We start from the raw sequence: 14002 nt of genomic DNA, 5'->3' as shown, positions 1-14002 counted from the left end.
TGTGAAGCTTATATGAGTCTTCAGCAGTCTGAGTTAGTCATATCAAGTGGATATCTGCCACGTTTACAGTCTTTTTAGCATCAAATTCCCTCTTTGTGTTTCCTCAGACAGTGTTTCCCTGTTGAGCTGTGGTGGAAGTATAGTAACAAAAAGAGGAACTTTGGCACTAAAAAGACTGTAAGGTTGAAAGATATCTACTTGATTTGACTCATTTGGATGCTGAAGCTTCATATTAGCTTCAGATAAACTTTTAAATCCATTTTTACACAGAAGAAGGATTGTGGACTCCTCCATCACTTCCATTGTAAGTACATTATGAAGGGATCTTCTAATGGTCAGTATGAACAGGAGGAATGATTATGGCAAGAAAAACATGTTTCACTGTTCATTTGGGCTCCTGACTGTTGTTTAAAGACAGATGTGAACACGTCTTTTAAAAAATCTGAATAATCACAGCACTGCAGGACTGAATTATAGATCAACTATAGGTCAAATTTCAAAGCTGTTGGGCTCCACCCACACCTCCCTCTCCCACATTGTTAGATCACAGAGTTTCTTTGGACATTTAACTTTTGCCTACTGATATCCAAACACACACCTCCTTTGATATCATTCTGCTAGCTACTATGCAACACATCCTCATAATTAAACGACACTATAGGTCTAAAATTCAATTTAATTACGTTTACGCCATCTGGTAAACAACATGATATGACAACACTGTGGTGAAGGTCTGGTTAGGTTTAGGCACAAAAACCAATTGATTAGGTTTAGGGAAAGGTCATGGTTTGGTTTAAAATGATCATTTTAAGCGTGGTTTATACTTCCTTGAAGTTGTGCAGCCTTCCTCGTCATGGTAACAGGAAAACACCACATCATTACGTTTTTAAAAAAAACGTCCCAACTCGCAGTTGGAAACGAGAAGAGAACAGCAGCCTCCTGCAGCAAAGTCCACTTTTTGCCATCTAATTTTCTAATATAATATCTACATATCTAGCCATCCACCCAACCCGTCTCCTCCTAACAAGGCAAAATCATCTGATCAAGGCATCTTACCTTGATGTCATCTGTACTGTATCACTTCCTGGGTCATAAGTGCTATGGCCTCTAGATAGCATAAACATAAATATAGGTTGTTTTTTCCGGCCTGAATTGTAGACCTATATTGTTGTTTTTCTTGTGAGTTTAAGATAGAGAAACATACATTTCAAAATGTATAAAATACGTCCCAATTCCTTCATAAAACCAGTTGCATCTTGTCTTAAATGTCTCTTTTTGTGTCCCAAATGTGCTAATGAATAGAATGAGGATGGAAACTCAAGGTTTAGACGCCTGTTGTTTTGTTAAAGCAGATAAGCCGTGTCTGAGGAGGCGTGTGTATGTGTGAGCAGTTCCTAGTCTAATTGGTTAAGGGATGTGTGAACTGTGTTCTGGCACATGTTTTCTGCTCCTCAGAATAACAAGCATGGCTGCAGGTGTTTCCCAGAAGTGGGGGAGGTGTGTGTGTGTGTGTGTATGTGTGTGTATGCACTCCAATTCCTCTTCACCAAATCCTGATGGCTTTATAAGCAGCAGTACACTTCTCCCCCCACCAAGTTTCAAATGCGTGACTGCTGATTGAATGTGAAGGCTTAAATTGTGTGTTCATTTCCATGTTAAGACATTATGAGGAAATGGAAATTACCCATATTTAACATCTTTTGTATTCACAGAGGCTTTAACACATTGAATCCTGATCAGCATGTCTTTATAGACAGAAATCTCTATCCACTAATCAGAGGGTTGGTGTTTCAATTCCCAGCTTCTCCGATCCACATGTCGGAGTGTTGAAGGGAAAGATACTGAACTCCAAATTGTTCCAAATGGTCAGACCAGCACCTTGATAATACTAACAAATTATACTAGTGAGCTGAAAAGTTCCTCTGTTTTTGCTGTAACTTTGCCCATTACCACAAAGTTTCTGGCTTCACTAGTTGCAGCGCTATCACCTTGCTCAGTTAGAATGCCCTCCCAAACACTGACTGTCAAATCATAGCTTAGCACCTGTAAATAGGTATGGGAAGTCTGTCAAGCTCTGGAGTCTGTTGGGTGGTAAAATGATTATGGGTTTAAAAACTGAAAGCACAAGAACAAAAGGACAAGGAATAGATTTAATACTGTACACAGAAAAATACACTCTCCTCCATCTTTATTTAACCTTGATAAACAAAAATGGAAATGAATGAACAGGATATTTCTGTAGACATTTCCTCCTATTAAAGGTACTAAAAATACCAAATTCACTTAACACATTTTTGTTACAACAACAGTTTTGGATACATATACAGTAGACTTGTCAGCATCAATGCAGACGGGATAATGCGTGTGTTTACTCATGCATGCCTCCGTGTGTAAATGTGTGTGAGAGTGAGTGTGCTATTGATTGGCGCAGATGTTCCACATGGCCTCCATGCCACAGATGGCCAGTCAAGTCGCCTTCTCTTGTTCTTATGTCGTCTTGGCATGTCATTAGACATGCAGGGGCTTGTACGTGTTGCATGTTTGCGTGTGTGTGTGTGTGTGTGTGTGTGTGTGTGTGTGACAGAGAGACTCCTTTGGCTACTGCTGACCAGCTGCTACCAGAAGCTATTGTCTCCAGACGCCTGTACTATATGACTGTGTGTGTGTGTGTGTGTGTGTGTGTGTTTGTGTGTGTGTGTGTTTATGTTGTTGTATGTTAGCATAAAGACAGAGTGGAGAAATGTGTGTGAAACGTCTTTTACATTTGAGTAAAATGTGTGCTTTCACCTCACTAGCAGTAATATTATTCTATCTCTGATGTGTATTACCTACTTATTTATGGTTGTGTGTGTGTGTGTGCGCGTGTGTGTTTATGTGTTTAGGGGGAGTGGGTTAAGGAGGCTTAAAGGGCTGAATGAATGAATTACCCGTGCCTCCGCTTGGCCCTCGTGGCCCCGCCAACTCATTAACTGTAGAAAAACGACCACACCTCCTGTTGCTGGAGACAAAGACATGTGGGACTGGAGTGTGTAAGTGTGTATGTGTGTCTTAAGGGATGAAACATGGTGGTTAGGCAGGTCTTTTTGTGGTGGGGGGGTTGGGGGGGTCAGGGTACAGACAATAGGCTTGGCGCGCGACAACCTTTATTTGACTTGACAATCAGGGAAGAAGTGTTTTAGGCCTGCTGGACACACACACACACACACACACACACACACACACACACACACACACACACACACACACACACCACTGCTGCCATGTCCTGCTGACACTGTGTCTAGTCTGTGTGCTCAGTCGTCCCCCTGCCCCCTCGTCATTTTACTTCTCGAACCTTTTCATGACTCTCTGCATTGTCTGGACTCCCCTGCCAACACTCTGACACTTGTCGCCTACTTTATTTGTTGTTTGAAGATACACACAGCAGTCTGTAGGCGCTGTACATAGGTACATTTGTGCATTTTTGTTGTTTTAAATCTAGAAAATATTTAGAAATGTGTAATCTATATCTGCATGGCGGGGACACATAGTGATACAATAGTACACGGTCATATTATCATTATTGTTTTATGTTTGTAGTTTTTTGGCATTATTGGTTGTATTTTTTTATTGTTAGTTACATGCATGGTTCAATACTGTCATCTTCAGCAACAGCATCAATTATGGACCAAACTGTGACATATTTGCGTTGTTTTCACACAGAAAGCATTCAGTGACTACAGCCTTCAAATGTCCTCAATACTTCTCTCACTCAAACACAAAAAAGCAACACAACTCTGAATCTGCAGCACATTTTACACATTTACTCACTTCAGAACTCTTCAGTTTATGTTCAAAGGCTGACATGTATTCATACGAACAGCAATCTGCCAAATCATAGCCACACTGAAATACATCTATATTCAACCAACCCCCCCACCTAAAAACAAGAAAAAATGCTGCATTTCTATGACTGCTTAAGTTCTATAGGAGAGCTACAAATCTTACTGTATTTTATAATGACAAATATACACATTTCTTACACTATCAACCATTAAAAAACAACATATATACAATAAAAAAGTGATTTCACTTCACAGATGGCCATGAAAAGATCATCATGTGCTGCCTGCTGTTAGTGTTTTTGTCTCAGTGTGTCTGATTGACATATGAGTTGTTGTGTTCTTTTCTGCTGGAAGGATTTGCTTTTGTGTGTAAAATGCACTGCTGTGCCCAGCACTGTGTTGGTAGAGTTGTAACATTGTACTCACTAAAGTATTGATCAATAACACAAAGTCCAACATGGAAAAGACCTGAGCAGTCAGACAAGGTTTAAACAACCCTCCAGATTAGTAGAACTTATTAGCAAGAGGAAATGAGGGTGAACTGTAAAGTAATTACCCAAACTGTCTGTTGTAAACATCCATCACACTTTACAGACCAACTCTCCATTTCAGATTTCAATTACTGTACTCAATGCAATTGTGTGCACACAGTTTTCCTTTGCAATAATAGGTGCACTCACTTTCCGTTTGACTTCCAAATAAAGTGGTTTGGTGCCGTAGGCAGACATTTTATTTTGGGTGGGCCAGTACAAAAGTGAGAGGGCCATCCACCTTTTCCCAGAATAACTGACTCATGAAAAGTCAGAAGAAAAAAGAACAAACATCGATAAACTGAAAAACCAGTGACCATTTTACTTTGCAACGTTGTGCATCACAAAGGCAGTAACAGTAAAACACTGCCTATCCAACATGCTAAACCAACAGAGTATCACACTATGAAGGCTTTACAGAACAGTAAAGGCTTATCTAGCCTAAAATACAGTATATTTGCACCAGCAAGACCAGCTGCTCATTGGCTCTACCGTGCACTGCATAGTTAATTCACTATTCTATTGCACAAAGTGGCAACTAAACATAAAGCCAGACAGCAGAGAAGGTGTTAACTTAGACAGAAATCGCACATGTACCATATCCCAGGTGCACTCATTATAACCTACAGCCGTTGTTGCTTAAGTACCGGTCAACTCACGAATAACCAACAGAAAACTGCATCCTCACACTCTGCTCCAACCAAGAAAACTCTCCATACCACTTTGGTAAGAAGCACTTTGCTTTTCCATTCTTGACTGTGCAGAGAAATACCTATAAATATGGCTGTGAAGGTGGTTCATAAATTGCACATAAACTGGCAGATGAACCGGCGTCACACTGACTTAGAGTAAGCTCTATACCGCCTGGGAGCCAACGAATAACCTCGGTGTGGGCTAATTAGTCTGATTGCCTCAGTTAATGGAGGCAGTAGCGTGTCTTCTTCCTCAACTCTTGCTTTAAAAAAAAAAATCTTAATAGTTTTAAATATTCCATACATAAGCTGTTTAAAAAAGGGATGAAATGATATTTGAATCTCTGTCAGTCTTAATAACATTTCACTCTTTGTATCATGTTTGCACCATCTGTTTTATGTCTTTCTTTGTACTTTTTGTCACTTACTGTTCTGTCATGCACCTGTTAAAGGTTTCAGTCAGACTAATCTAATTTCTTTCATGTATAAAATGAAGGGAAATGCCACGTGAGGGCTGTTTGCAGACTTATCTGTCAGAGTCTTGTTTTGACTTGTGTCCACTTTACGTCAGAGCGCCAGATTAAATGTGATTGTTGTTGTTGTTGTGTGTGTGTGTGTGTGTGTGTGTATGTATTTAGGGTTGGCCATGGGCGGATATTCAGCATCAATGTAGCCATGGCAACAGTAGCTCAATTACCGGTGTGTCCCTTGTTTACCTCCAGACATCGAGCCTCTCTTTCTGCAACAGCTGCTCCCTCATCATTCCCCGTCTCTCACTCTTTCATCTTCTCTCACTATCTTTATCTCTCTTTCTCTCTTTCTGTCACCATCTATCTTTTTCTAATTTTGTGTCTGACACGATGACAAAACTCAATTCAAGCTTTAATCAATCTGCAAGTCAAGTGAGCAGAAACAGATACGTATGTGCAAATCAACTTGTTTTTTCACAGTAAATATGTCAAATTCTGAGCACTTGAGAATGTGAGAGGGAGATAATCAACAGCTTTTAAATAAGTAAAAGGCTTCAGCAGCACAAACCCATATCTGAGACATGTTTTTTATAGTAAAGGTCTAATGGCTTTAATGAGAAAGCTGATGGAAGGAAGAAGCCTCCATTAGCATAATGGTTCCAGTAGTACTTAGTGTTGTTTACTGTGGGAATGAAGCTGGACACAAGTTGCAGCATCCACAAGCACTGCAAACCCTGTGACATTGTAAAGTACCGTCCACTAACAGGGACTTTTTTGGCACCATGAACTACAATATACGGCTGCAGGCAAGGTGTCTGATTTCCTGAAATAGTTTCTGGCCTTTTGGAAGTTCCTGCGGTGGCTTTACCAGGGTGACACTTCACTCTAATCCAGTAGAGTTCACATGTGAAGGATACAAACTGACAAACAGCCCTTAAAAACATCTCTTAATCATCTTTTAAACCAAATCCTTATTAATGACCTGTAAACCACTGCATTTGATGTCTCAGTTTTCCTTTTGTTAGCCTACAGGACAGCCTACTTCAGAACACCTTGAATTTTGTAATTAAAAGTTATATTTAAGAGCATCAGCAACATTCAGGACTTTGTTCTGCTGAGGGTCAAATTCAGTTGATTGATCCCTTAAAGTTAGCCATAAGGGATTCTCCTCCCAAATGTGGAAATAACCTTGCATTAATGGAAGTTCTTGCATTAATGGAATGGGTTGGCGTGCAGCACATCAGTGTGTGTGTGTGTGTGACTCACATGTCCCTTGGCTGGCTCTCCCTGAGCTCAGTGTGATTTTACCCTGCTGAGTCCTGGAGGTGGATGGATGGCTCCATCTCTTCAACCTCCAGCGGAGAGGCCAGCTGTCTACTCTGCCAGTCCCACACAGGGTGCTCCATCCCGGGCTTACCCTCTTGACCAAAACCCATAGTTGCCTGGAGGTCAGGGCTACCAGTTGGCTGATACTGAACATAGTTTAGCAAGAACACCTCAGCTGTGTGTGTGTGTTTGTGTCTGTGTGTTATCTGAATATGAAAGAATTTTCAAGTCCCAGTTCATGTCATTACAGGGAGTATAGAGCAACTGACATGTTGAGCACACACACATACACACACACACACACACACACACATGCATGCACACATGCACGCACACTCACAGGCACGCACAAACATAAAAACACATTTTTGGCTGGCATCCCTGTTTGTTCTAATGAAGTGGCTCTCTTCATTAGAGTGAAATAAACAACAGAGGATTGTGGGAAGGTTGAGAGTGTCCTTGCTGTGCTGCGCTTCCAGGGAACCGCACTGCATGGGGTCAAAGAATTCTCTGCATTCTATGTTTTTTTTATCTCTTGTTCACCCTGTTGCTCAATTTCTCTCTGTAGTCAACATGTGTGTTTTTAAAGTGACCTCCCCGACAGGCATTTTTAATCTCACACTCCCATTCTTCTCCCCCCCCCCTCGCTCCCTCTCTCTGCCTTTATCTCTGTGTCTTCACTAAATTTTTAAACAGCTCAATTAGTGAGCTACCTGATACTGATGAAGAGGCCTCCTCATGTGTGACCAGGCATGCGTGCGTGCGTGTGTGTGTGTGTGGCGTATTGTCATTCTAGTTTAAGTATTTGTGCTTTTTTTAATGTATTTTTATGTCAAATGTTACAACTTCAGATTAGATCATGTTTTATAGGTATTTTGTAAATGGAAAAAATAGGTAGATTGAATAAACAGCTTTTTGAGAGCATTTTTGCTTTGAACCCTATCTGAACCCCATCACATTATCTCATCATGTCCTTCACTAAACTTTCACATTACTACACCACTAATGTATCTTGTGTAAAGAACAAATATAAAAGTGAAAAGAAGCTTCTAAGTTTCTAATTATACAAGAAGCTTAACATCTCGTCATTGCCCTGTCACTCGTATTTATGAGCAGGAAAAAGGAAAAGTGACAAAATCAAATTCATTTTTTTATTGCTTTAGACTATCAGTACATTTTCTGAAAAAACTAAGGCTCAGAATGTCCCAACAACATACATACATACTATGTATGTCCATTGATGGTATTTCTGATCGGCCTAACTTATTCTGAAAATAACAATATATGACATGTAGCTAAGAGATGTAGTAATATAATAACAACAAAACAAAAACAGCTGAGCTAGTTTCTTTTTTTTCACAGTGTTTCAAGGGAGATATTATTTTTTTTGGCATCTATTGTTGAACATGTACTTTGGGTTGGAGTATCCATAAATTAGATGTCTGCAGTTTATCCACTATGAGAGCATTTCCCTTGCTGGAGAATCATTCCAGTCTGTTGCAACCACATTTTTTTCCTCTCTAAAAATCTGTGTGTTTCTCATCAGTGCGATGTAGCTGTGTGTTATTTGAGAGGGAAACGACGGGGACACTGTTTGTACAATAGTTACAGTCTGTTCCTCCTCCACGTTTGGCACAATCCACGATCCTCCATCCACTGGACAAAGCCTTATTGATAGCAGCCCACATACTGTATCTGCTTAGCATGGATCAGCACTGGAATAACACACACACACACACACACACACACACACACACACAAACACAAATCCTGACGTGAGAATGGGAAGTACTGGAATTTTTTGTATTTGAGGGAAGGGAAAAAAAACACATTCGCATACCCATACACACCTAACAAAGAGTGTGTGTGTGTGTGTGTAGGTGTCTGACATTTCACATTCCAAATGATGCTGTTGTTCCAGTTGGATGTATGCAGGTAGAGGACACACACACTCACTCACTCACTCACTCATACAACCAGTGTATCTGTCCCACACTAAATTTTCATTGTCTAGTGACTAATGAGTGTTTTTCCATCTACATAACTTCATGACTTGTTTATGTGTGTGTGTGTGTGTGTGTGTGTGTGTGTGTGTGTGTGTGTGTGTGTGTGTGTGTGTGTGTGTGGAGGCTCTATTTTGTTATTTGACTAGAAAACCAAACTCTCTCAGTGCCCAGGGTAGGATCTGCCCCCCACACCCAGTTCAATAACCACAGGACATGGCTGCACTGTGTGAGTGTGTACGTGTGTGTGTGTGTGTGTGTGTGTGTGTGTGTGTTTAGGGGTCAACGACAGAGTTAATTAACGCATGCCCCCCCTGGCCTACACTATAATGAGTCCAGTTATTGTCTAGCTATGAAGTTGTCCTCATTTCTTCTACCCTCTCCTAGTTCCACTTCCTTTAGCTCCTCACTCATCACTCAATATCGTTTCATTATTTTCCAATACAGGGTCCAATAGGATACCAAAGTAACAAAGTAAGCTTTTTTTAATGTAATATCCAAGGCTGTAAATGCAGGCAAACAGTTAAAACAACTGGAACTTGATGTTGTACCCAAGTAACACTTTCCTTTCAATATCTGTGTTAATAGTGAACTTTAACATAGCAGAGTCCAAGTCCTTTCAGTGCATTGACCCGATAATTAAACCTGCAGTGTGGAGTTTTTTTTACATTTAAATGAACGTCTGTAACATTCAAGCCCTTGCCAAATGAGTTTACACAATGCTGATTAAGTCTATCACCGCCAGATAAATCTCTCTGTATTTCACAGCATACAGAGTTTTCAATCTGGTGTTGGGTTGACATTCCTGTGCTTGCCAAATGAATGCATACTGGGCATGCTCTATGGGCAGAGGATGCACACTGGAGACTTCTGCTGGCTGAGCTGGCTAACTTCCAGTTAGCTCTCTGCTAACTTGAATGGAGATAAAAATAATTTAATTGTGTGGCTCTTCTAGACTTTCCAAATGTTATCGGACCAAATGGATCAAATTCTCATAGTGAAACAAATCATTTCACGGGGGTTGTGTGACGCTCAAAACAATTCATCCAAAGTTTTACAGCCAAAACAGTAGTGACGGAGCAGGCTACGGTGGAGCCTATGGAGTTAGCACGTGTTGACAGTGTTTTTGAAATTAAAGACAAAAAGTCTTTAATTAAAAGTCCCGCACTCCAGCTTTAAATATTCATGGTTTATAGCCATGCAATGCTTGATCTTTGCTGTCTTTATTTTACTGTTCCAGGATCTTACCAGGTCAAAACTTAAGACTTTCAGAAATAGTAATTTGTGAATTAATAATCATAATTCAAGTTCAATTTGAGCATAGCTTTCAACTGCACCCTACAGTCATCATCAGTGGTTGAAGTTTGCTCAGTCGTCATGGAAATGGCTCAAATGTCATCATGTGACATTAGTATGGACCTTTGGTCATGTGATAACAGGTGTCATAAAGGGGTGGAGATGGAGAGTCCTCACCACTGATCTTTTATGTTGTAAAGCCAGGTATACATGGTGTGATTTTGGGCTGTCCCAGACGAAAGATGACCAACATGAAAGAAACGATATCTTTGGTTGTTGCTCCAAAACGTTGGTCCTACGTCACACTCTTAGAGAGGTTCAAAGATGGCCATTGTCACGGTCATGTGACCAAAGATAGCCTGGGACCAAAATTCTGACAGTGTCAGAAATTTAGGATAACCATCACACAATGTGACTGCTGCTACAACCTACGTCTACTAAACAACCAATAGGAATGCAGCATGAAATGACATAAATGTGACACTGGCGCTAAATCCAATGATGGAGGTAAAACAAGAAAAAACCAAATGTTTGGGATTCCAACAAATAGGAAAATCTTGTTGAATTGTGGCAGCAGAAGCCTTGTTTGCATGTGTCCTCCAGCTGTTATCATGACCGCGCCAAGGACGTAGCATGGAAAGCTTGATTCTTGCTTAGCTTCATTGTTTACCACAATAGCGGCGCAGACATGCGTCGTAGCCTATGATTCAGTAGGTATGATCATTGTACAGTCTGCATACATCAAACTTGATGTTGTACCCAAATTTATTAGATCCATGTCACACAGTGTGGCTTGCAATAAACTTATAAGATTGCTGAAATCTCACAGTCTGTAGGCGCCATTAAAGGAAGTGATAACCTTTCCATTTACACTTGTACACTATCTAAGAGATGGTTAGAGTTACTATTGTGATACTGATCTACAGCACTGTTATCCTCTAATTAAATATTATTAAAAAATGGTCTTATTATACAGTAAAGCTACTACCCAAAAACATGTGGATGGAATATTGAGTGTTTGTCAGACTAATTATCATAGTTGTGATTTCTAATTCCTGTTGGCCAGTAGTGTCATCATCAATTGATTTTCATATATAAAAGCTATAGCATCAATATATAATTGACATCAATCGTTACTGTTGTGTTTATGATAACATATTACATACAGTGCAGTGCTTTCAGAGATGGAGCCCTAAGACAGTAAACACAGTTTAGATAGAGTTGAGAATTGTTTGGTTATTGTTTGATTTGAGGTCATATGCTGACCTCAGTCTTTATTGTTTAATTCATCGCAGTGTGTTACATTAAACTGGTTATAAAGTTATTTGACACAAGCATAAAACTGACCAAGTTCAGAGCTTGGAAAAGGATGATTTATGTTGTCCTTGTGTGTGTGTGTGTGTGTGTGTGTGTGTGTTGAGGTGTGGGGGGGGGCTTAAGTGCACTTGTCTCAAAGTGTGTTTGTCTGTTTGCTTGTCTGTTGCAGATCTGAGCAGAGGTCAACTGACTGGAGTCCATCTGGGCACGAGTTGATGTTGTCTTTGCTTTGGTTTGTGGACTCTGTGTGTGTGTATGTGTGAATGTCTTGGCGCACGTCTTAAGGAAAAGCAGAGGGGGGGGTCGAGGTTATCCTATTGTTGTCAGGGCATATGTTTTAATGATATGCGAGGGTCATTTGCATGTCACAGCTAGCGGCGGCGGGTAAGGGGGTTATTGATTGTTTGGGGGTGTGGCTGGGGACAGAAGGGAGTTGAAAATGCTGGCCAGGGTCAGGAGGTCAAGCCCGGATACACACACCAGTGCAAAACACATAGATACATAAACCTGAAAGTCTTTCAGGCCTCAGGTCAGTTTGAACTCTACAGGGGTGTGGGGGATGGGGGGATGGGGTTTAACATGCCCTGAAGGCCCAAAATCCTGCTTCATCCACCCCCTCCCACTGACCTTCTCTCTGTTCCTCGCTAGATCTCTTGCTCTTCCTTCATTGTCTCTCCCATTAATTTAATCCCCACATTCTGAATTTGCTAAGTAAAAAATGATAAATATCACAGTTTTGTTGCACCTGTTTATGTGGGATAACGTATACCTTTAACATCCTTTTGGCAACATCACATAACTCCCTGTTTAGCTCCACCCTATCTCCACCCTATCCCGCAGAGATCTAATGCTGCGTAGATTTCCAAGTTAACGACATGTAAGTGCTGACATCATTGGATAACTCAAGTTGATGGTACGTTTGCAGAGTTGTGTGAGGTTGTGAAATGAATGTGGGTTTAATTACTGAAAGATGGATTTTGGCTAACATGAGGCATCTGTATTTGTTGGGGGTTTTTGTCAGGAATTTTTTTAGCACCGAGCCAGATATGTCAAAGTTCTGTAACTGTATTCACAAGTTGGAAACTGGTATTTACGGTAATTAATATTAACGCAGCGTAATGCAGAATATCAGAAAGCATCTGTGTAGCTGTGCAGGACTTTTAAAATGGATGACTCTGCGGTGCTCTTTGTCAGTTTCCTTGTGCCTCTTCATCTGTCATGACCTTTTAGAAACTACAGCTCAGACAGTCAAGCCACATTAAAATGATGCATTTCATTGTAACATGCTCAGAACAACATGGCATCACCACCTGCATCTTTAATAATATATCAGTTAAAATAACTGTTCATTTAAAGGAACAGTCTGACATTTTGGAAAATATGATTTTTTTTTTTTGTGTGACCATGTCTAAAGGCAAAAGTGTTTTTCAGCTGTTCTGAATGTCCCCACTTGAAAGAAAAGAGAGCTTGAGAAAGCAGTTCAAACCTTACCTGCTTTCAAGACTGTCACCCCTGAATGAAAGAATCATTTTCAGCGAGTGCCCCAAAACAATAGAAGTTTACGTTCAAGTGACAAAACCCTCTCATGGCTGTAAGAATTATGACTCTTGTCCGGAAAAAGGAGGATACGTTAAAAAAAAAAAAAATCAGATTTTCCCTGATTCTACTGTTGAAAGAGAGGTTTTGGGTGTTGTTTGATCTGACAAGCACTTGATTTGAAGCATACTGAGGCCTTAACTATCAGTTGGACAGGAAGTATCAATTTAATCTCTGAGGAATATGTCCAGGGTGTATTTAACCTCACTTTGCATAATGCCTGGAAATAAAAGTATAAATATACATCCTTACATACACATTTTTGTGTATTTGACATACACATTCACCTTCCCGTGAGAACTGTCTATTTCCAGCAAGCAAATAAAGGTATGCAGTGTGTTACCTTACATAGTATGGTAGTAATATTTAAAGGGTTGTGTTTACTATTTTATTACTATATCTTATCTGTTTGCGTTGTGTGTTTGCCACACACACGCACACACACTTCTTTACTGACTGACCTTCCTTCCAGCCATGTCTCATCCATGAGAAACCTCAGATAGCCTCCAGCTGAGGGGGGGGGGGGGGGCTTCCTCGCCTGCACTGCATGCATGGACAACTCAGTGTATGTATGTATATGTGTGTATGCATGTGTGCTCTACATTCATGCATGATCAGCCCTGAGACCTGTGTGTGTGTTTAGCGTGTGAATGTGTTCATGCATGGCTGACGTGTGCTTGAGCTTTTATGGATTACATGTTCATGTGAGGAGAGTGTGACATATTTCTATTTCCCAGATCTGTGGCTTTTTTTCAGAACAGTCCTCAGTTAATAAGGTAAGGTTGGAATATGTCAAAAGTAATGACACATCTTAACTCAGAGACAGAGAGATCCAAGTGATATCTGTCACAGGCTATCAGTGTCTTTACTTAATAAATGACTTTATTTTCTGTTGATTAGAATAAAAACACAATAGTTATCTAGTTGCTATTACTCACTGTTATAACA

At 40.4% G+C, this 14002-nt stretch overlaps 1 protein-coding gene across 1 annotated transcript in view; it reads left to right on the top strand.

Annotated features, from left to right (window-relative positions):
* The window catches only part of nfasca (neurofascin homolog (chicken) a), a 142421-nt gene that overhangs the window by 27292 nt on the left and 101127 nt on the right, over window positions 1-14002 (top strand). The window lies entirely within an intron of this gene.

The sequence above is a fragment of the Thunnus thynnus genome, chromosome 4 (assembly GCF_963924715.1).
Source record: "Thunnus thynnus chromosome 4, fThuThy2.1, whole genome shotgun sequence".
NCBI lineage: Eukaryota > Metazoa > Chordata > Actinopteri > Scombriformes > Scombridae > Thunnus > Thunnus thynnus.
The sequence above is the reverse complement of the archived record's forward strand: the minus strand, read 5'-3'. Positions and strand labels throughout refer to the sequence as shown.